Below are 22,435 nucleotides of genomic sequence, written 5' to 3'. Positions count from 1 at the left end.
TAGGAATCATGCTTCTGGGGACCCCTGGGTGGTGCAGTGGTTTAGCGCCTGCCTTTGGCCCAGGGCGCGATCCTGGAGACCCGGGATCGAATCCCACGTCGGGCTCCCGGTGCATGGAGTCTGCTTCTCCCTCTGCCTGTGTCTCTGCCTCTCTCTCTTTCTCTCTCTGTGTGACTATCATAAATAAATAAAAATTAAAAAAAAAAAAGGAATCATGCTTCCACAAACAAGTCTGCACAGTTTTTTCTGTTGGACGTAGCTTTGGTTTCTCTGTGACGCAAGTCCAGGCACGCAGTTGCTGAGTAGTATAACACCTTCATGTTGCCTTTTCCTAGAGGTGCTCCCCACTTTACATTCCCACTGCAACTCGTGCGTGATCTGGACTCCCTACCTCCGCACCAGCATGTGGTGCCGTCCCTGTGTTCTGTTTCTGCCAAGCTGACACCATGCAGTGGAGTCTCGCGGTGATTTTACTTTGCACCATCCTGGCGACTGATGACGCCGAGCATGTTTTCACGTGCTTACTTCCCACGTATACATTGTCTTTGGTGAAATGTCTAGTTACATATTTTGCTTATTTTCTGATGGGATTACTCATTGATTTGGGCTATTGGCTTTTGGCTATATGGTTTTCTCCCTTTTTTTTTTCCTAAAAACTTTATGGTTTTGAATTTTAATTGATTCTCTGGTGCATTTCAAGTTAATTTTTGTATGAGGCATGAAGTGTCAGGAGAGGTTCAGTTTCTGCCTGTGAACATCCTTCCTCCACTGAATTGTCCGCATGCCCCTGTCAGATATTGGTGGTGCACTTTTGTGGGCTTGTTTCTGTGTTCTCCGTTCTGTTCCATTGATCTGTGTGTCTCTCCCCATTGCAGGCACCATAGTCATGGCCTTAATTACTGTGGCAGTGGTATGGAACAGTAGTGATCCTCCCACTCGGTTCCTCTCTGCCAAGATTGCTTTAATTACACTGGGGTCTGTGACTCTCCATATAAATTTTAGAATAAGCTTGTCTACAGCCATAAAAACCTTACTGGTGTTTTGACAGAAATTTCATTAAACCCATAGATCAATTTGGGGCTCATTTAACTACATTAGATCTTCCAACCCATGAATACAGCTCATCTCTCCACTTATTTGGGCCTTTCCAATGCCTTCCATCGGCATTTTGTGATTTTTAGCATGCCGATCCTGTGCACGTTTTGTTAAACGTGTAACTAAGGGTTTCATGGTCTCCGAGGTGGTTGTAAATGGCTTTGTGTTTTTAATTTCAGTTCTGGCATATTTATCATTAGTGTATAGAAATGAAATAGATTTTTGTGAGTTGATCTTATATCCTGAGAATGCGCTGAGCTCATGTATTAGTTCTAGGAGTATTTTGTTGATTTCCTGAGATCTTATGCATAGATAATTGTGTCATCTGCAAACAGAGACAGTCTATTCTTCATTTTCAGCCCATTTGCCATTTATATATATATATGTATTTTCCTGCCTAGTGCAGTAGCTGGAACTTCCAGGACTCCATCAAACAAGCCATGGGGATGCTCTTGCCTTGTTCCTCGTCGTAGGGAGAAAGTGTCATATTTTTAACCATTAAATATAATGTGAGCTGTTGCTTTTTTTATAGCTGCTTTTTATCAATGAGGTAATTCCTTCCTATGTCTAACTGCCTGTTTTGTTTTGTTTTGTTTTTTTAAATCACGAATGACTTGAATTTTGTCAAGTGCTTTCTCTGCATTCATTGATAGGATCATCGGATTTTTCTTCAATTTGTTGATACAGTGGATCACATTGATTGTTCTGAATATTCAACTAACCCTGCATACCTGGAATAAATTCCTCTTGGTCATGACATAGAATATCTCTTATACTCCATTGAATTCACCTTGATAATGTTTTGTTGAGCATTTTTTCATCTTAATTCATGAGCGATATTAGTCTGTAGTTTTCTTTCTTTGTATTCTGTGTGGCTTTGGTATCAGGGAAATACTGCCCTTATGAAATAAGCTGGAAATGCTTCCTCCTTTTCTGTTTTCCAAAAGATATTGTGGAAAATCAGAGTTAGCTTTTTCTCCAGCTTTACTGATGAATAATTGATGAAAAATGTATGTATTGACTGTGAACAGTGTGGTGTTTTGCTGAATGTACGTGCTGTGAAATGCTCACCAAGTCAGGCCATCATTGTGTCCATCACTGACAGTTGTTTATGTGGTGAGAACGTTCTCTCCTGGCGGATTCCAAGTGTGCATTATATCATTGTTCGCTAACATCACCATGCTGTAGGTTAGATTTCCAGAACTCCATCTCACATAACTAAAGCTTTGTCCTCTTACCCAGCATCTGCCTATTTACCCCTAGTCCCTGGTGGCCACGCTTCTGCTCTCTGCTTCTGTGAGTTAACTTTTAGATTCCACATGTAGGTGAGATCATGCTGTATTTATCATTCTGTGCCTGCTGGTTTCATTTGTCATAATTTCCTACAGGGTCACATGTTGTCCGAAATGTCAGGATTTCCCTCTTTTTGAAGGCTGAGTAATATTCCACTATGTGTATACACCACATTTTCCTTATCTATTCATCTGTTGGTGGACACTTGTGGATGATCCCACATCTTGGCTGTTGTGCATAATGCTGCAGTGGACATGTGGATGCAGGTATCTTGAAGATACCACTCCTTTGGGTAAATACCCAGAAGTGAGGTTGCTGGATTATATGGTAGTTCGATTTTTCTTTTTTTTGAGGAGCCTCCATACTGTTCTCCAGAGCAGCTGTACCAGCTTGCATTCCCATCAACTGTGCACAAGGATTTCCTCTTCTCCACATCCTTGCCAACACCTGCTATTTCCTGTGCTGTTGATTTTCGCCATCCTGACAGGTATGAGGGGGTACCTCATGGTGGTTCTGATCTGTTTTTCCCCAATGCCAAGTGACGTTGAATATCTGTTCATGTGCCTGTTAGCCATCTAGATGTGTTTTATATATATATATTTATATATATATTTTAACATTTGGTAGAATTATCCCAAATGACCATCTGGGCCTTGAGGATTTCTTTCAGGGGAACTTTTAATTATGAATTCAGTTTCTTTCATGATTATGGGGCTGTTTAGACTATATCTTTAATCTTGGTTAGATTTTGTTTAAGTTTTCTAAAAATCGGTCCATTTCTTGTTTGTTGTATTAGGAATTGTAATATTCTTTTATTATCCTTTTCATGGCTACACAAGCTATGGAGAGAATATTCCCTATTTAATTTCTGATACTGGACAAAAAGTCAGTAAAATTTACAAACCTCTGACAAAATTGACGAAAATTACAAGAAAGAACCAGATTTTTGTTTCATTGATTATTTTTATATTATTTTCTTACTTTCTTTGATTTCTACTCTGATTTTTGGTTTTCTTGCTTTTCTCTGCTCTGGGTTTATTTTGCTCTCTTTTCCAGTTTCTTGCAGCAGGGACTTAGATAACTAGCTGGAGAGTGTCCTCATTTCTAGTGTATTTAGTGCTTAAACATTTCCTCTTTAGCCCTGCTTTAAAATCATTGGTTCTCAGCATGACAAGTAATTTCTGATTGTGTGCCAGATGTGTCTTTTATATTAGGAGATATCGGTGGCCTCTATTTAACTTTTTTATTTGGGAGGGAGTCTCCCTGTTACTTCTGGAGGCAGTGGTTCTAATGACAGCCTAGTATGAAGAGCTCTTATGGTGTCACTTTGGTCGTCTTGGTTCATCTGGAGCAACCATGGCTTCCACTGGCTCCTGTTGGTTCTGCCAGGCCCCTGGAGATAAAGAGGCTTCCTGGCGGAGCCCTTGCTGTGCTGGGGGCTCCTCTGCCAATGCCACTGGCCACTCCGGGATCTCCTGGCAAGAGCGGGGGTCTGGGGCTCGGTGTAGGGGAGAGAGCATCTGTCCTAACCATTCACTGTGAGCAGGGCTCCTGCTGACACCCCTGTGGGTGGGGCTGCCATTGCTTGCCTGCACGGAGTCTCCTGCAAGGCACCTCCATGTCCATTCTTGCTGTTCCTCCCAGACCCCCAGCTCTGTTCCCACATGAACTTTGTCTTCAGCTGAGACGAGGGAAGATGTGATTTATGCCCATGTGTTGCTTTCAGCCACAGCTGAGAACACAGCTGGTCTCAGGTCCTGGGCAAAGGACCAGCAGGGGCTTTGGGTGTGAGCCAGGTAGGCCTTTCAGAGAGGGTCAGTGCCTGGGGGTGATGGAGCTTCCAAGTTCGCTAGAGTTCTAGAGCATAGGTATGTATTCCGGCAGCCTATACTGCCCTGATGCTTCCACAGGTGCATGTGGAGGCCGAGAAAATTAGGGCCATTCAAGTTTAACATTGGCACAAGTACAGCCATTGTAGCTTCGGCAGCCATCTCAGGCCACTGTGACCAGGCCACTGTGACCAGGTAGTGAACTCTACCTTACCCCGGCTATAGAAAAAAACACAAAGCATGCCCTTATTGGAATAAGGAAGCAAGAGCTTGTGAGACCTCTTTACTGGAGATTCTCACACCCCCACCCTTAGTGAAAAACCCCACCTTACCCCTAGACCAGCCCTTAAAAACCCAGCTGTAACCCACCTCGGGGTCCAAATCCCTGCTCTGCTATGTCAGGTATACTTGGACCCAAGCTCGAGCTTGCTAATAAGACCCAGCTGTAACTCACCTCGGGGTCCAAGTCCCTGCTCCGCTGTATCGGGTATACTTGGACCCAAGCTTGAGCTTGTTAATAAACCCTCACGTACTTGCATCGGTGTTGGCTCCTTGGTGGTTTTCTCGGATTCGCAATCTTGGCACAACAGTGCACAGGCTGGTGGTCCACTTGGACCTCTGCCTCATCTCTTTTCCTTTCTGCTTCAGCCTGTGCATTTGCTTCTTCCTCCACTTGGCTCTCAAGGTGCAGAGGTTTCTAAGGAGATGGCTCTAAGGCTGAGCTGAACTTCATCACTTGATTCAGAACCCTGGGGTGGCCTCTAGGGCTGCAGACCCTCCACTGTCTGTTCATCTCTGACCACGTTCTTTCTCCAGCTCGTGCCTCAACCTCATGACCTCCACGCGTTTCCTGGCCCAGGCCTCAGGGCCTTTCACTCCTTCATGACTTGGATCTAAGACCCCTTTCCTCTCCTTCCTGGTCATTTCCTGCTTCTTCATTCAGTTTCCAGAGCTGGAGTTCCTGGATTTAAATCTCAGCATCTCCACCAGGAGGATATATTCGTTTCTCCCCCACCTCATCCCCATTCTGCGTCCTCCCTTATTTCTTGTAGAAATTGAATTCCCTTTCAGATTTCTTCTGGCCACAAGGCTGCCCCATGGAAGCCGCATGTCTCCAACTCCTCCTGCCATGCCTTTCCCCCTCCCACCGCAGACTCTGCTGCACGTATCCCTGGAGCTGTGAGAGGCAGGGAGACAGGTGGGGAGACCCAGCGTTCCTGACTGGTCCCATGGCACAGAACAGGCTGCGGATCCTGGGCAACCTGCCTGGTGCACGGGGAGTGAGCCTGGGAGCAGATGATAGGCAGGGCTGACCTTGCAAGTCCTGTTGGCCACAGGAAGGCTCCCTTAGTGATCCTGATAGTTTTGAGGAGAAGGGTCTGTTTGAGAAGGTCTGGCTGCTGTGTGGGGATGCACTAGGCTGCTAAAAGTGTAGCTGGCAGGGGTGGTGAGGATGAAGGGCAGAGCAGCAGTCCCGAGTGTGAGTTGGGGGAGCAGCTCCTGGAGCCCCACCCACGCCTTCAGCAGGACAGGAATGCCGGTGTGCAGCACAGGGCATTTGCCAGGACAGAGAGGAAGGCGAGGTTTGGGAAGAAAGATCCTGAGGGCAGTTTTGTGACGTCAGGCAGACAGATGGGTACACAAGGGCAGGGCCCAGAAAGATTGGAGATGCTTGAAAAGGATTTATGAGCCTGACGGTGGGGCCTGGAGTCCTGTGTGAACCCCATCACCCAGGGAGAGTGCGTAGTCAGAACACAGAGCTGCAGAGCATAGGTGCTGGATCCAGGCATGGGATGAGCACCAGAGATGCACACCCATCAGAGGAAAAGCAGGAGAAATGTAAACTGTCATCCTGGAGAGGGAAAGCCTGTTTATGTGAGTCGTGAAGGAGAAAGGTTACAATTCCCACATTCTGTAATAAGGAAGAAGATACCCTCCTGGACAACGGGACACAGAGCCTGACAGAACCAGGCCAGTGCACCCAGCTGGTGTGACCCATGCTCCTGAGAACCAGGTCCAGGGAAGTCAGCAAGGAGGGCTCCACACCCATCAGTCTGGCAAACCTTAAATGCAAGAACTACAAGCACAGTGGAGCAAAAGGGACACTTGTATCCTGTTGGGGAAGTGTGTTCGGAGGAGAGTTTGGGAGAACGAGTCACAACTCTAACCAGCAACAGAACCTATTGTAGACACAAGCTCGCGAGCCCACATCAGGTGCCCTGAAACAAGGGAAGGTTATGAAGTATTTCTACAGAATGGGTTAGAATGGACGTGGAAGTAATCCAAGTCTACAGGCGCACTGGTCAGAGGATGCCCGGTTTGTGAGGGGTAGTGATGGTGGGGGCGGGCAATCTCTCTAGAAACCCCTGTGTGGTCTGAAGCACACTAACAAGAATGCTGTCTTGCCTTAACTGTGGATAAAACAAACTATCAGACAGAAAAGGAGAAATCCAGAGTTGGCCTGCGCAGAAAGAAGGCTGTGGCTGTCTCGTCTCTTTTCCGCTGGCTGTGGAGCAGGCCCTCTGCACCTGGGTGGCAGGTCCAGGCTCTCCGTCGGGGGCAGCCAGGAGAGCTGCCTCGAGGGGGAGGCCCACACCTGGGAAAGCACTCTGACCTCCTGCTCAGAAGCCCCCATTCATTCACATAGCCTGGCAGCATATTTTCAAATAAATCACAAGCACAACAGTTACATTCTCCAAACCACGCTGGAAAAAGGATTATGGTATTTACTATGGGGACAGGAAGATTGATTCTCACCCAGAAGATCTGCCAGGTTCTTGATTTAGGGAGCTGGTGATCAGCATGGGTTAGCCCTGATTTATATTGGCTTATTCTCCCCACGGCCCCCTCTCCGGGGTCCAGGGACGCTTGGTGGGATGGCCCGGAGTGAGTACTATCCCACTGGGTCCCTATGAGATGGTGCACCCAGGCCATGGGCACAGGCAGAGATCACTTCCCACCACCACCTTCCACTGCACCCCTGATCCTGACCCTGCCTGGTGGCTCCTGGCACCCCTGGGTAAAGTCCGACTTCTTGCCTGGAATTACCAGACCTCCTGGTGGGGCCTCTGCCACCAGTTGGTCCTGCTTGTGGCCCTGGCACTTGTCCCCATACATGACTGGTTCTCTCTGCCCTTGGGCAGCTCATGGTCCAGTGCTGGACACTGACCTGTGGCCAGTCCCGAGAGACAGGTGGGCTGAGGCACATGGAGGAGGCAACGTTCATTCCTCTTCCTGCCTGCCATCTGTGCACCCACGATGTCCTCAGGTCACCTTCTGGTCCTCGCGCCTCACTCACCATCCACGTGCTCTTTCTGCATTTCCTTAGAGCCCACGTGGGGCCCCAGGACTCATGGCAGCCCAGGCACTGTGCACCAACCTGACCGGGACTAGCACTTGCCCTTGAGAAGGAATGTCTAGCTGACCAGGTGCTTCCTTAGGGGTCACTGAAGGATCAGTGGGTAGTGTAGGACAGTGGGGTTTGGAACTTGGCTGTGGACCAGATGGACTTGGGACTGCACCCCAGTAGCTGGCAGCAGGCCCCATGCAGACCTCTTGTTTTCTCTTGAAGCCAGCACTTCCAGGGCCACCTCCTGGCCTGAGCAGATTCCATTCGGTCCGGTTCTTACCCACCCTCATCCGGGGGGCCCCCCAGCCCTGCCTCCAGCCCTCTATTGTGTTTCTCTCGGCCCGCCTTCCACAGTGGATGTTGCCTGGATCCGCCTGTGCCCCAGCCACAACAGAGGTGCCATGGAACACAGAGGAGAGGCTAATACACGTGTGTCCCAGCTCCGCCACACTCTGGCAGGGGAGCTCAGAGTCCCAGCTGCCAGACACAGAGGTTTGCGTTCGGGTGGATGTGATTTCATGGTTTTCTCCAAAACAACCATGAGTGTTTGTGTAACTAAAAAGCACATCATGGTGATTTTCCTAAAATAAAGGAAGAGTTTATTCCATCATGATGAAGGTAAGATTCTTGGGAGCAATTGTGAGGTGTTGTGACATTTCCTGTATGAGAGTCAGGAGGCCTCCCGTTAGCATTGCCAGCTGATGGCTCCCCAGGTCCGGCCTGCATGCCCTTCGTAGCTGGGAATTTGCTTCCTCCCACCAGCGCCATCTGGCAGCTGACAGTGTGTCCACTTCCTCGGACCCCACCCTCGGCCACTCCCCCCGCCCCTGGCCACTCTTCCTGGGATGGCACCCCACGGCCCTGGACACTGGGGTATAGGCACTAGTCCTATCTTCCCTGGGTGAGGCTCAGCCCACCCCCTAGCCCACACCTGCAGGTGCTACTCACCTTGTCTGGACAGCAGCAGAGTCTCCTGATGGTGACGCAGGGAGGATCAGGGAAGATGCAACCTGACACCCACCCCTGCCCACCATGGGTGGCCTCTGCTGGTGTGGGGAAGCAGGCCAACTGGCCAACGACCAGTTTGTAAATTATTTTTTTAAATTTGAGTTTTGCTACAGCCATTCTTCCTTGTTCTCTCCCATCGGAGGTTGAGGGGCTTGTGGGTGTTGAGTCTGGCACCCAGCTGCCCTGGAGTGGAGTAGCACCTCCTAGGTCTCAGAGCTCTGTGGGCTCAGCTGCTCCAGCCTGGCCAGAAGCCCTGTGCCACTTGCCACAGCCAGGTGGATGTGGTTGTGGACCTGCGAGTACATGGAGGAAGTCACTGCGGGCACAGGGAGCAGACCCAGCAGAGGGTGTAGGACAGGTGTCTCCTCCAGAAGAAGATCCAGCAAGAGGCAGGAGACAACTTAACAAAAATAAATAAATGAGAACATAGGTAAGAGCTCCTTTGGAGATCCCACAGGAGCAAGGTAACACCGTCCTAAAACTTAAAAAAAAAAAAGTGTGGTTTTTTAATTTCAAAATATATACACAAATTGGAACACTGTCTTTGTTGAGAATTATAGTGATAACAGCTTGCAAGATCAGGTGTGGAAGTATTGAAAACAGCCTAAATACACGAAGGTGGAAATCAGGGGGAAAGATGGGAGGAGGGAGGGGGAGGCTCAGGCCCGTGTGTCCGTGTGTGAGGAGAGGTAAGGAACCCTCATCCTGGTTGGGCCACAGAGAGGCTCATGTGAGGGGAGGGGAGGAATGGGTCCTTCCCTGGAGAAGCTGGATGAAGCGAGGACAACACCGTACAATAGTGATATGGTGGGAGAGGAAGCTTGTTCTGTGAGGCGCTAGATCTGCTCATCTCTGAGGATATCACCACCAGGACGAAGCCACCAGGAGAAGCTTGTGATGACACGATGGCAGAAGGCCTGGACCCAGGGTCAACCACAGGAGGGGCAGCCCTTCGGCTGCATGGTACTTGTGGTGGGGGGTTTACTCACCTGCCACACATTTGTGCTCCGGAGGCCACTGCTTGCAACACTCCCCATAGCCCATGGTGCACACTGTCACTGTGCCCAGTTCACCCGCGGGGCTGAGGCTGCAGAGTTGGAAGCCAGGCCCGGCCACCCCCGAGGACCACACCTGATGGCGGAGCCAGTCCCGCATCTGTGGCCTTTGGGGGATGTGACCTATTTTAGCATTCTTAGCAGTTTTCAAAATATCACTGTTTTTTTTCCAGCAGAACATGGCTTACCTGTGACGGAGCCGCTACCCCCTCCCCACCCCCTACCCCACCTGCAGACCTGCCTGCTCGTGGACACAGTGACTTGGCTCAGACTCAGGCCTGCCACTCCTGGTGGCCAGAATCGGGGATGTCTCCTGCATATGGAGTTCACAGGCACCACCAGCTGCGTCTACCTGCCTGCAACATCTTCGAGGTGATAGATGCTCAGTGGGATTAAAATAATCTGGTTCGTATGATTGGCATCAAGGTAATTAAAAAGTAATTAAATTAACCAAAAGTAAAACATAATTAAGGTTAAAAGGATAGAAGTGGGGCTCGGCCTCAGGGACGCATTTGGCTGGCCTGGCTTCCTGCGTGCCCACTCTCAGTGACCATTTGTGTCAGGGTGTGAGTGTGCTGCCCATGTGACGGTGCCTTCAGGGCCAGGGGGCATGGGATGAGGATGCCTAACAAGTGTCAAGTTATCTTCACATCCAGTGCTCAGGAACTGGAAAGGCACCAAGTATCTGATGTTGATAAGGAAGTCAGGCCCGCTGGGCAGGTAGTCCCTGCCCTGACTCCATCTTCATTCCCCAGGGGCCCTCAGACACCCCCCCCCCCCCCGCAGTTAGCATGTGCATAATCTGTGCAGGCCCCAGGCTAAGCCCCTGCCAGGGCACCTGCAGGGGCGGGGTGGGGCTGGACCTCGTGCACCGCTGCCTTCCCCTTCCCCTGGGGGTGCAGGAAAAATCTGTCCCCAAGCTGGGGTGACCAGGAGCCACAGCGGCAGCAGAACCAGCCAGGGAGCTCTAAAAATCCACATGTGCTGTTACCAACCCCCCCAAAAGCCCCAGAGCAGACTCTCTGGGTGGGGAGTTGTTATTATATTAAACTCCCATGGGGATCCCTGGGTGGCTCAGCAGTTTAGAGCCTGCCTTCTGCCCAGGGCATGATCCTGGGGTCCTGGGATTTAGTCCCACATCAGGCTCCCCGCATGGAGCCTGCTTCTCCCTCTGCCTGTGTCTCTGCCTGTCTCTCATGAATAAATAAATGAAATCTTAAAAAAAAAAAAAAAAAAAACCTCCCAAGGGACTCCAGTGTGTGTCCAGAGTCGGGGCCAGGGGAGCCCAATCTGAGTCCCCTCTGCCTCCCCTCAGGGCTGAGGGTCCCGAAGGCTGCCTTCTGCCAGGAGCATGTGGATGGTACAGGTGCTGCTTGGGCCTCTCGCGGGCCTGCACTCCCCCTGCCAGTTCTGCCCCAGCGTCTGGAGCAGCTCTCCACCCACTCCGCGCCCCCATCCATGCCTGCCCGAGCCAGGCCTGTGCCCCTTCTCACCCGTCCCTTGCTCAGTCTATGCTTGCTCCCCTATGCTGTGGCTTCCCCCCACCTGCTGGGCCCTGGTGGGAGGGTCTCTCTCTCTGGGCGGCCCGGGAGTGCGCTTGGCCACACTGGCTGGGCAGGCTTCTGGGGTGGGGGCTGTGGCTGCCGGTCGTCATGGGATAGGCAGCGCCCCCAGGGAGGCTGCACACTCACCTGCCCCGTGGGCACAGAATGCAGAAGAATGCTATCGCCTGCTGGAAAGCCGCCTGGTGTCCCCTGCTACTGGGTGAGGCGGGATGGCTGCAGGTGCATGGGAGCGGGGTGAGAATCTGCATATCCCCATGCACCGGCCACGTGCGGTGCGGGGAATTCCCATGCACAAACACTGTAGGCAAAACTGAGAACATCATGTGTGATTCCATTTAGAGAAGATTCTCGACCACGCAAATAAATGGAGGGGGACAGAAAACAGAAGAGGGGGTGCCTGGGGATGCGGGGCTGTGGGCGGCCATGGAGGGGCCCAGGGAGGCTCCTGGTAGTGGTGACACTTCTGTGGGGACACATGCACCAGAGCTCACTGAGCCGCGAGGTTCAGCGCAAGCCCGTTACAACTCAATAAAGCTGTAAGGAAATCTGTGAGACTTGTGACCCTGGCTTGCTCCTCCCCTGTCAGGGTGACCATGGGCAAGTTAGTTCAGCACACTGTGCCTCGGTTTCTCCATCTATAAAATAGGAATAACACTGCTCGCCTCCAGTAGTTGTGCAAACTAGTAAGACCGTGATCAAAGCTTTGGGCCTGCCATTTCTTTTCCAGCCCTGTTTGTGCGCCCGGGAGGGGTGGTCTGTGTGCATCTGGGGAGAGGTGAGACCCTGATGGGCGTGTGTGGGGAGGGCAGGCATGAAGCCCCCTCCATCCACCTGTCCCCCTTCTCTGCCAGTCCGTGTGGGGACTGGTTTGCTTTTTTTAACAGTCACTAACCTGGTATGTCTACTGACTCATTCGGTTCTTTATCATTTCCAATAACACAGCGCATTTTGGAAATCATATTGTCCCGGTGCCTTCATGGCTTCTGCAAATCAAATTTATTTTGCCATTGAAAATGTCAAAAGGGGGGATCCCTGGGTGGCTCAGTGGTTTAGCATCTGCCTTCGGCCCAGGATGTGATCCTGGAGTCCTAGGATCGAGTCCCACATCAGGCTCCCTGCATGGAGCCTGCTTCTCCCTCTGCCTATGTCTCTGCCTCTCTCTGTCTCTGTGTCTCTCATGAATAAATAAATAAAATCTTAAAAAAATATATCAAAAGGATTCAGCCAAAGGACACCTGAAATCTGTGGGGTGGAGAGGCGCTAAGGCTGGCTCTTGGGACACGAGGGCAGCTGAAGCTCCCTGTCTGAGTCGATTCCCTATAGTGGGGAGGAGTCGGGGCATCCCCTGGAGAAGAGCGGCTCCAGACCTTCTGGCAGGTTTCCACGGGATGAGGAGGGTCGCATGGCATCACCGCACAGCTGGGGCCCTGTCTCTGCTGCCCTGTGCAGGGGTGGGGATAGGAGGGGCATCAGTGTTCTTGCCCTTGGAGGCATTGCAGATGAGAGCGACCCAGGGCCTCCAGCTCTGGGGATGGCACTGTAGCCAAGTTGGTGTCCAGTGACACGGGGAGAGTGTCTGCAGGGTGCGCTGTGGGATCTGACCACTCTGCCCCTCACCAGCTGTGCAGGCCTGGGAGTCTGGTCTGCAAAGTGGGTATCTGGCACCTCACAGCTTAGCCCCCACTCCAGGCCCTTGGTTATGTATGTCAGGTACGAATCTGAATGTAGACCTAACCAGGGGTCGGGCATGTTTGTGAATAGGTCATAGGTGTACAAGGACACACGTCTCAGGTGCTGGGGGGATAGTTTCCCAGGATTTCCAAGGTGGGAGTATCCGCATAATGAGGATGAAGCTCTGAAATCCCCCCTTAGCAGCGAGTCAGGTTGGGCTTGTCCTGGTTGGTGCAGCCTGGCCCATCACCCCGGGGACACCACACAGATGGGCCAGGTCCTGACTCCCGGTAATCTGCTACCCTGTGGGCTGTGGGCACAGCAGGGGCCAGCCCCATGGGACAGACATGATGGACTGGACCCTCAGGAGGGCTTCCTGGAGGGGCTAGACTGGTGTTGTGCAGGCGAAGGGCAGGTGCAGGCAGGGCTCCTGGTGGAGGCAGGAGTGGAGGCCAGAGCTGGGTGACAGGGACCACTGAAGGTCAGATGAAGATGCAAGCTCCATCCTGGAAGGATACCAATAAATCTTTCAAGGGGCTCAGTGTGTAGTCACACCAGGCCAATATGTCTCCAGCGGATGGAGGCCCAGCGAGTCAGCCAAGGGCAAAGGCATGTGGCATACCCAGGGTAAATGGGCACGAGCCTCCCAGGGCCATGTCCACGGTGGGACCCTCGGGACAGCAGGTGTGGTCCATCTGGGAAGCTCCCAGCTGACAGTGTGCCAAGGCCACGGCCCCGAAGAAATGAGACCCTGCGTGTAGAAGACTGGCGGCCAAGCGCTGCTCATCTTCCCTTGCTCCCTGTTCCCTGTCTGGAGACTTGGGACCCACGTGCTGTGGCGTGGTGGTGTGTCCTCAAGGCCCCCACGACTGAGTGCCACACTAACCGTCCTGGAGAAAGTCCAAAAGGGAAGGCAGCGGCGATTCCATGGCATTTCAGTTCTGGGAAGAAGCCAGTTTCCAAGTGTGTTCCTGCAAGTCTAGGAGAGCAGGAGGTGCCCTGGTGGGACTGACTGTGTGCACGGGGTTGTGCGAACCCCCGAGACTGAGTGTGTGCCTCATCAGAGAGCATGCTGGGTATTTATCTTCAGTCGGGTCGCCTTTTGCCCAAAGTCAGAATTTTGCCATCATTTAAGTTAATGTTTTGGGGCTGGGAGAAGCCTACCTGGTCTACCCGGCACCTCTTGGGCGGTTTCTGATGGTTGCAGGGCCCATCGGGGCTCATCCCGTGGCTGGCAGCTTGGGTTCCACAGTGCTGGGCTTGCAGACGCCGCGCCGAGAGCCACAGTGTGTGCGATGATGTGGGGCAAGGACCTGGACCTGTCACGGGCGGCGAATCCGCTCCGTGCTTGCCCACTACTCTGCAGTCCCTGCCTGGGTCTCCATCGGCCGCCTTTGGGGGCTGGGAGGAGGTGGGCCCCGGAGCTGCATCTCCCGCCCCACCCCATATGCAGCTCTGGGTCTGGCTTCCCCTCTCCTTCCCGGGGCCCTAAGGCATCCCCCATCCAAGGAGCCCTTACGGGCAGGCCTGGCGGGGTGTGGGCTCCCGAGGGGGCGTCCCCACCATCTCTTCAGCTCCAGCAGATACTCCAAGGACCCATTTTGTGAATTCAGCTCATTCAACCAGCAGTAGTTCTGGCTCTGACTGCAATCAGACAGAGGTCACCTCCCATAACCCTGTGCATGCTCGCCAGAGAGTGCCGGAAACACGGGTAGCTTGACCAGGGCAGTGCGTTCGCTTGTTGCAAAGGAGGGGAGGGCCTGCTTCCAGGAACCACGAGGAGTCCCGTTGAGAGGGTCCAGGCCTGTCTCCGGGGGTGGGGCAGTGTTCAGGAGGTGGAGGAGTGATGCTGTGGTCTGGTATCCTAACCCTTAGCCCCAAAATAGATCAAGCAAAACCCTAAAACATTACAGGGAAAGCTGACAAGTCAGCAGGTGTAACGATTGAACGTCTCCCTCGAGCGTGTTCCAGAACGTGTGCAGTTGTATGCGTGTGTAAATATACACTTGAACCGTGCACATGGAGAATGATGTGGGAACCCAGGGAGGTCTCCATGCGTCCCAAGGAGACTTTGTTACCTGCAGCTCTCGCCCAGCGGGAGGGAAGTGGTAATCAGCAGCCAAGTGTGGGTCAGGTGTGTGATGAAAACCAAAAAGCACACTTAAATCATCCGTGGGTTAGAAAAGTAAATCATGGGATCCCTGGGTGGCGCAGCGGTTTGGCGCCTGCCTTTGACCCAGGGCGCGATCCTGGAGACCCGGGATCGAATCCCATGTCGGGCTCCTGGTGCATGGAGCCTGCTTCTCTCTCTGCCTCTCTCTCTCTCTCTCTCTATATATATATATAACTATCATAAATAAATTTTGAAAAATTTAAAAAAAGAAAAAAAAAAGAAAAGTAAATCATAACAGATGCTAACAAGTGTTTCAATTGGAAGATGAGGGGGCACCATGTACTCAGGCTTGTCTGACATACTTGGTTCTGAGGGGGGTCATTTATAGTCTCGGACGTGTTTGTTAGGAATTTAGCACAGCTGCCCGAGACCCGTGACCCAAGCAGGCGATGCAGGAGCTGGGAAGACAGTAAGAGAAACAGGAAGGGGGGAAGGCGATGATAGAAGCAGATTGACAACCAAGCAGGTAACAGAAGGGATGGCAAGTTACAGGGAAGAGAGCCCCAGAACAAGCCTGTCCTAAGCCGACCCTGAAGAGCGACCAAGGAGGGGAGGTGTTCAGAGCAGAGAGGGATCCGGGGCGTGAACACTCCTCTGTGTCCTGCTTCCAGACGTGGGATAACTCCCCAGCAGATGACAGATGAGGACTTGTCCTCATGGGAACAGTCTCGTTACTCGGTTTTGAGAGATGGGTTCCAACCCAGTGGTGTCTGTGTCGTTGTGACTCCTGGCGCCAGGGGCATTCACCCGGATGAGAGATGCTCAGAAATCATGGGAGGATGTGCTTCCGGGAAAGTTGCAGGAGGAAGCCCAGCAGGGGACTGCTGGCCACTCGTCAGCTGTGCCCTGAGAGTAGGGCCCTTACCCCGCTGATCCCAAATGTCCCTGTCCTGCAGCTGGAGACCTTCAGTGCTGACCTCCTGGAACCCCAGATGCCAGGAGGTGGCCTAGCCCTGAGGACAGGTGGTGCTCAGTAAGCACGGAAGGAAATGGGAGGCAGGGGGACAGGTGTTGGTATCAGGAGTGGACGCATGGAGTGCAGGGGGCGTCGGTGTGGAAAGAAGTCACATGCGCCCAGCCCAGCCCGGGGGGAGGCTCTTGGGCTGCGGCCTGCTGAATGAAGGGGGTGCCATCTGGCGGGGGGGGGGGGCGAGTGTGGGTCTGCGGCGGGGGGGAAGGAAGTCAGTTCTGACCTGCCGCTGTGCCCTGGGTCTTCCCACCACCTCAGTCTCCCCCTTCCCCATACTTTAATCACTCCTACTTCCCCAGTTGTGTGGCGTGGGGGCCATGTGCATGTGTGCGTGTGTACAGATGTGTGTACGTGCTGGAAGCAGGGGAGCAGCTTCTCACAAATCCATGCTGTGGCTGCAAACAAGAGCATGCTGGAGGCATGTTGATCTAAGTCGGCCGGTCAGAACAGCTGTGTCCCCACCCAGATGGGACTCGGCGCGCGGCTCTCAACTGGCCTTCTCCAGCCACGCTGGCTGTCACCCGGTGGGCCTCGCTGCTCCAGAAAGCTCTGGCGGGTGCCGCTGCCGAGTGCCCTTCCCTGCCACCTTCCTTCTGAGCATGAGGCCCTCTGAGGATGCAGACAACTGCAGTCCTCATGAGTCTTAATAAAATGTGCTGTACCCGGTTAATATCCTGTCGGTGAGACCTGACTGCTTCCTCCTGTTACAGTAACATTCCTTTAAAACTAATTTCTAGAAAAACATAGGGGCTGTCGGATGACTTGGGGTTGCTAAGCTTGCTGACCTACATTTCCAGGCTGCGTTTACCCCACGTTCCCACTGGAACCCTCCTGGGCCCAGGCCCCCTCCTCCTTTTCCATCGCGCTGGGTCGGAAAGGGCTGACCTGAGTGGGCTGGCGTGCATGAGGGGCTTGGTAGTCACGGGAGGTGGGGGGACAGGTCAGCAGAAGCCAGTGGGGCTGTGCTGTGAGCTGGGATCAAGCACGGGCTGGGCAGCAGGTCGCTGAGGGAGAAGAGCCAGCATATGTCACTGGAAAGGCAATGGGGATGGGATCTCAAAGGATGAGAACCAGCTTCCAGATGGGAGCAGGAGGGGCTGTCCCAGGCAAGAGGGTGGTGTGGCCTGAGGCAGAGGTGCAGGGAGCCCGGCGGGGGGAGGCCCAGTGGGGGTGCCCCTGGCTGCCCAGCGTCTGCCTACAAGTCTTCTCCCTGTGCACCCACCGGCCATGGGGCTTCGGCTGCCGCTGAGAATGAGATCTGCCACCGCCTGCGTGCCTGTCACCCCCACGGCCACTGTCCCGTCCTGGCTGAGTTGGAGGAGCTCTGCACGCCTGCCGGGGCTGTGGAAAGGAAGGGAGGAGCGCCAGCCGTCCAGGGCTGCGGGGTGTGGTTTGCCCCGGCCTCTGCCCAAGCAGGGAGAAGGGTCTCGTCTGGTCAAAAGAAGCATCTGTTGCCTGTTTGCTGTATGTACTCAGGCTTCAGAAGAAGAATATATTTAGGGTTTCTCATGTGAACTGCCGCCTGCCCTGGTGTCGCCTTACGGCCTGGCACCTAAGCTCATGCGTGGGGGCTGGTGGGCTACATGGCCCTCCTCCCTCACCCTTTGCAGGCAGGCATGGGCGCGTCCTCTCAGTCGTGGTGGAGGAGCAAGGGAAAGGGGCATGTGCATCGTGCCCTGTCCTCTTCTGGACACAGTGCATCTCCAGGCCCACGCTCAGTGGGGCACATAGACCCCTGTTGAGGGAGGGGACTGCAGAGGGCATGGGTCAGGGGCTGAGAAGCAGGGCAGGGAGGCGACTGGCGTGGCCTCCACCTCCATCTTGAGCTCTGGCGTCGTGGGCACCCCCGCCGTCCTCCTCTGTCAGCAGGCTGTTTGTCCTCCTCTCGGGGCGCATGCACCTGTCTCCCCCGCTCCAGACCCAGCATCTCCGGTCAGGGATGAATCATCCCCTTGGGAGGAAAGGAAGATGTCACCTTTGTGTGAGGAAAGGAATCCGAGGCTCTAGCTGGGCTGGTGGGTGCCGGGTCTGCTTGGCTTGTCTCCATTGGCAAACCTGGGCCTCGCAGGATCAGGGCTGCGTAGCTCCCTGGGACCCACGGCTGCCTGCCTCACCCCTGAAGTTTAATTAAAATGAAGATGAAGTGCTTTCCGTGACGGGTCACGCTCTGTGGCAGTTGCTGTGCCAGGGACCCTGGCAGGGCCTCTGATGTTGGGAAGGCTTCGCCAGCTTCTGCTCTGGCAGCAGCTTCCTCCAGGAGCCTCATTATAATTCCTTTGGTAATTAAAACAACAGATGTTATAATTAAAAGGCTCCTCATTAAATCACAAATAACTGAAGCTGGAGGTGTGTCCCCCTGAACAGTGTCCTGCAGTCCCCTTTGGAGGGAAGGAAAAGCTAGCGGGGAAGGGTGGGGGGCGCAGGGGGCTGCCAGGTGGGGGCGCTGGCGAGGTGCTGACAGGTGTGTGTGTGGAGGGCTGCTCCCCGAGGGTCCTCAGCACCTTGCAGGGTGCAGCAGGAGAGCAGTTGGCCCCTGGAGGGCTCCGTGGGGCCGGGATGGAGGACTGTCCTGCAGGAGGAGCTGGTACTGCCTTGTCTCACTCATTCTTTTGTTCCCAGGGGCCGTGTGCACAGATCAGTCCTAAGACAAATGAGTCATGGAGAGCTTGCAGGAGACAGCACCTGGAAAGGGCTCAGGGCACTTGGTTCTCCCCCTGGTGGGCTGCTCACTCCCTCACTGTCCCTGAGCAAGCTCTGTCTGAGACACAGCACCCTGCTGAGAAAGGGGCAAGGTGACACCCACCCAAGCCACTGAGGTGCAAGATGTATCCCTCTGACTCGCTCCTGGGGCCGAGGTGTCTGGGGTGTGAGCCACGGGGCTGTTCATCTCTGAAAGACCCCTCACCCAGGCCCTACCATAGCAGGGCTGCGGCTGCAGCTCCCTGGGCCCTGTCACTGGGCACGGGATGAGCTACCAGGGCCTTGCCTGGGTGCGTGTGGTGTGCGTGCTTGTGGGGGGGTGCTGTGGCTGGAACAGGAGGCAATGCCTCCACCTGCAGCTCCCACCCTGGCCACCTGCCCAGTGAGGCTCTCAGTGCTCTGGGCAGTGATAATGGGCTTTTGCTGAGAGACGCCCCCAATGGCATCCTTCGCCGCAGGAGAGCAGGGGTGAGGTACTGCCAGCCTTGCCAAGGGACATGGCCTCCAATTCCTCCTCCTCTCAGCCTTTGTCCACAGGCGGCTGTGGCTCAGCCTGTCCCTTACCTAAGGGCCACCATACCCTGAGCAGGTTGCTTTGAGCATTAATGATAAGCCAGTGAAGGCAGATGTTCCTGTAGTACTTACCACGTGACAGGAACTTTCTAGAACTTCACCTACGTCGATTCATTCAATCTCCACAACAGCCCTTGGGGAGGGGCTGGGAGAGTAAATGGATGGGCTGCGTTTAGGACTTGACGACTGGGGCAGGGGTGGGATCTGGACCCACCCAGCACCATCTTGAGCTGTCTCAGGCATCTCTCAGGGCCACCTGAGGGCAGTGCAGGGTGGCAGGGGCAGGGGGAGCCAGCATTCCTCCTCCAGGTGGCCTGATCCAAGCCAGCGTGTCCAGGTCAGTTGGAGGGGGAGGGAGTGGCTGGAAGGAAACCAAAGCCATAGCCTCAAGCATCAGGAGCAGGACAGGGGAGAAGGAGCTACATCAGAGCTCCTTGTCCCACTTACTCAGTGTTATGTCACCAGCCTGGCACTCAAAGCACTCAGTAAATACTGGTTTCATGGATGGATGGGTAGGTGGATGGAAGGAAGGAAAGAAGGGTGGAGAGAAGGAGAAGGATGGAAGGATGGATGGATGGACAGACAGGAGGATGGAAGGATGGATGGAGGAACAGAGCAATGGTTGGGTCCCACAGCAACCGTTTATTGAGGACCTACCACGTGCCAGACACTGTGCATCTTTCTCATCTATTTCTTACATCAACCCTGCATCAGCTTTATTATTCTCATTTTTCACAGAAAACTGCAGTTAAGTGACTTGTGCTCAAGCTCCCAGAGAGACAGGCAGCGTTTGAACCCTGAGAGGAGGGTCTCCAAGACTGTCCTCCTCACTGTGCCCCACAGCGCTTGCAGGACCAGAGCTAAGGCCAGTTACCTGTTCAGATGAATTCTTGACTTCCTTGTATGTCCCCACAGAGCAGCTGACCAGCATCCTTCTGCCCTCCAAGGTGATGAGTACTGGGAACACAGAGACTATCATGACCATGGCCTCTGTCCTAGAAGGGTCTGGAGTTGTTACTGGCCGCCCAGTGCAGAGCTCTGGGCTTGGGGGATGTCCAGGGGACAGGGGAACCCAGAAGAGGGGCTGGCTGATTCCACCGGGCACCTCCAGGGCACTGTGGTATTTGGACTGTGTTCTGAAGTCAGGGCAGGAGCTAGGCAAGTAAAGGAAAGTGGGGAAAGGTCACTCTAGGCAGAAGGAATGGCATTTGCAAAATCAGAGGCAGGAAGCAGACTTTGAGGGTGGGGGTGGGGTGGCAGGGACAGAAGATGAAACGGGAGAAGGGGAAGTTGAGGCCAAGCTATAAAGGGCTTTGAAGGTCAGGCCACAAAGCAGGGAGCTACCAGAGGTTTGGAGCTGGGGGATGCTGTGCTCAGCTGTGTGGTGGGGAAGCTCAGTTGGCAGTACAGGGTGAGGCCGGCCAGAGGTGGGGCCACGTGGCAGGCACAGCTGGGTGACTCCGGTTGTTCTTGTGAACCACAAAATCACAGCAGACTGGGATGAGATGACCCTTGGAGACCATCTCTAACTTTCTGGTTGCATTGATGATGAACCCAAGGCCCAGAGAGGGCCAGGAACTGGTTCAAGGTCGCACAGCAAGTGAGTGGCTGACCAGTAGTTGGTGGTAGCTGGGAGGAGATGTCTGTGTTTCATGACTCCTGGGTGGTGAGCGGAAACCAAGTCGTGGCTCCATGAATTGTGGAATCCCAGCACGTCCGAGAGGTTTGTGTAAAATGATGCTTGTAATAAATTTTTCCCCCTCGAGGACCATGAAGTACAAAAGGAGGGGGCGAGCGCTTGGCAAGTGCTCTGATTAAAGCCAAATACAGACGTTTTCAACAATAAAAGGCTGCTGACGCCACAGAGGAAAGAATGATGCTGGGAGAGTGGGGCCCCCCAGGCGGTGGAGCCAGAGGCTGAGCTGGAGGCGCAGGTGCACCCCCCCCCCCACTGCCCTGAGTCAGCACCCCTGCTGCTTCTGCCGGACAGGAGAGGGTGGCTGCGTCATTCACGCTGCCCTCAAGGAGATGCATCTGCATGACTTGTATGGAAGTGCAGCTCCGAATTACCTTGCCATGGCCCGACTTTGGTTTTGCTTCTTCCGAGTGGCTTCAATCACTGTGCCACTTAGAAATAAACAACTGAAACTTATAAAAGTCTAGAATCGTAGAAAAGAATTATAGCCTGAACCCCAAACCCTTTCCCCCCAAACCTGCCCCCAGACCAAACCCCGCAGTCCCTTTGGGCTCTGAGAGGGATGGGTTCAGTCCCTTCCTCAGCTGGCTACGCCCCTGGACAGCCCCTGCCCACTGCCCCTGAGAGCAGAGCAGGGAGACACACCCGGTGTCCCCAAGGCTCAGGTCTCCCCTGGATATGCAGCTGGGACCCGGGGGGGAAGGGAGACCAGGCCCCACCTGCTTCCATCCTATAGGTGCACGGTCTTCCAGAGTGCGCGAGGTCCTGGGGAAGCAGGAGCTGTGACAACGTGGAGTGGAACCCAGTCACCAGGCCACCAGTGTCACCAGTGAGGGCAACACGCCCTCCTCAGCCTTCTCCCGAGGTTCTGACCACAGACATGCCTGTTCCATTGCGGGCACCTGGGAGGAAGGGGGCCAAATGCTGTCGCCCCAGAGGTCCTTGCCGCGATTGCCAGAGTGCGGCTCAAGTGCGTGACTGTCTACAGAAGGGACCTTCCTTAGCTTCAAAACAGGATGGCGCCTCCCCGTGTCCCAGCCTGGGCCGAGGAGGCGCCTTCCTTCCGGAATGTTCTTCCCCTGACCTCCTATCCCGGGGATCCTCCCAAGAAGGGCCCCCAGCTGTGCTTGGAAGCTGCATGTGTGTGTGTCCCCTTGAAGGACGTTACCCTCCTGACCCTGTGGTCCCAGTGCAAAAAGCTGGCCCCAAGTACCTGCCCTGAGGTCTCGCCCACCTGCACCCCAGTGGAAGTGTCCTGTGGCCACACGCAAGGCAGGGGAGCTGCCCTGCTGGTGGTCTGGCAGTTGTCACCAGGGAAAGATCCTGTTTGTCTGCTTTGAAGGAATAACAGGAAGGTGCCTCGGAAGCAGGAAGGAAGGGCCGAGTGACTGGCACTGTCCAGCGTGGTGAGGCAGAGCCCCACGGAGATGCCGGGGGGTTGCTGGATCTGAGGGCGCT

At 54.0% G+C, this 22,435-nt stretch overlaps 2 long non-coding RNA genes across 6 annotated transcripts in view; one reads left to right on the top strand and one right to left on the bottom strand.

Annotated features, from left to right (window-relative positions):
* The window catches only part of LOC144311103 (uncharacterized), a 76,803-nt gene extending 64,453 nt beyond the window's left edge, over positions 1-12,350 (top strand). For both annotated transcript variants that reach the window (XR_013376663.1, XR_013376660.1), the window contains exons 6-7: positions 6,140-6,325; positions 6,652-12,350. This is a non-coding gene — a long non-coding RNA (uncharacterized LOC144311103). The remainder of the gene's footprint in view (positions 1-6,139; positions 6,326-6,651) is intronic.
* A 2,925-nt stretch (positions 12,351-15,275) lies between these two features.
* On the bottom strand, positions 15,276-21,977 carry LOC144311104 (uncharacterized). Of its 4 annotated transcripts, XR_013376668.1 has the most exons (6): positions 21,697-21,977; positions 20,156-20,238; positions 19,354-19,642; positions 18,510-18,649; positions 17,231-18,282; positions 15,276-17,012 (listed from the first exon to the last, which is right to left on the bottom strand). It is a non-coding gene; the product is annotated as an uncharacterized LOC144311104 (long non-coding RNA). The 4 variants fall into 4 exon arrangements; XR_013376667.1 differs by having other exon boundaries at positions 15,276-18,282; positions 20,156-20,435; XR_013376669.1 differs by having other exon boundaries at positions 15,276-18,282; positions 20,156-20,253.
* Positions 21,978-22,435: the final 458 nt, after the last annotated feature.

This window comes from Canis aureus, chromosome 3 (assembly GCF_053574225.1).
Source record: "Canis aureus isolate CA01 chromosome 3, VMU_Caureus_v.1.0, whole genome shotgun sequence".
Lineage (NCBI taxonomy): Eukaryota > Metazoa > Chordata > Mammalia > Carnivora > Canidae > Canis > Canis aureus.
This window is presented reverse-complemented; position numbering and strand designations above follow the sequence as displayed.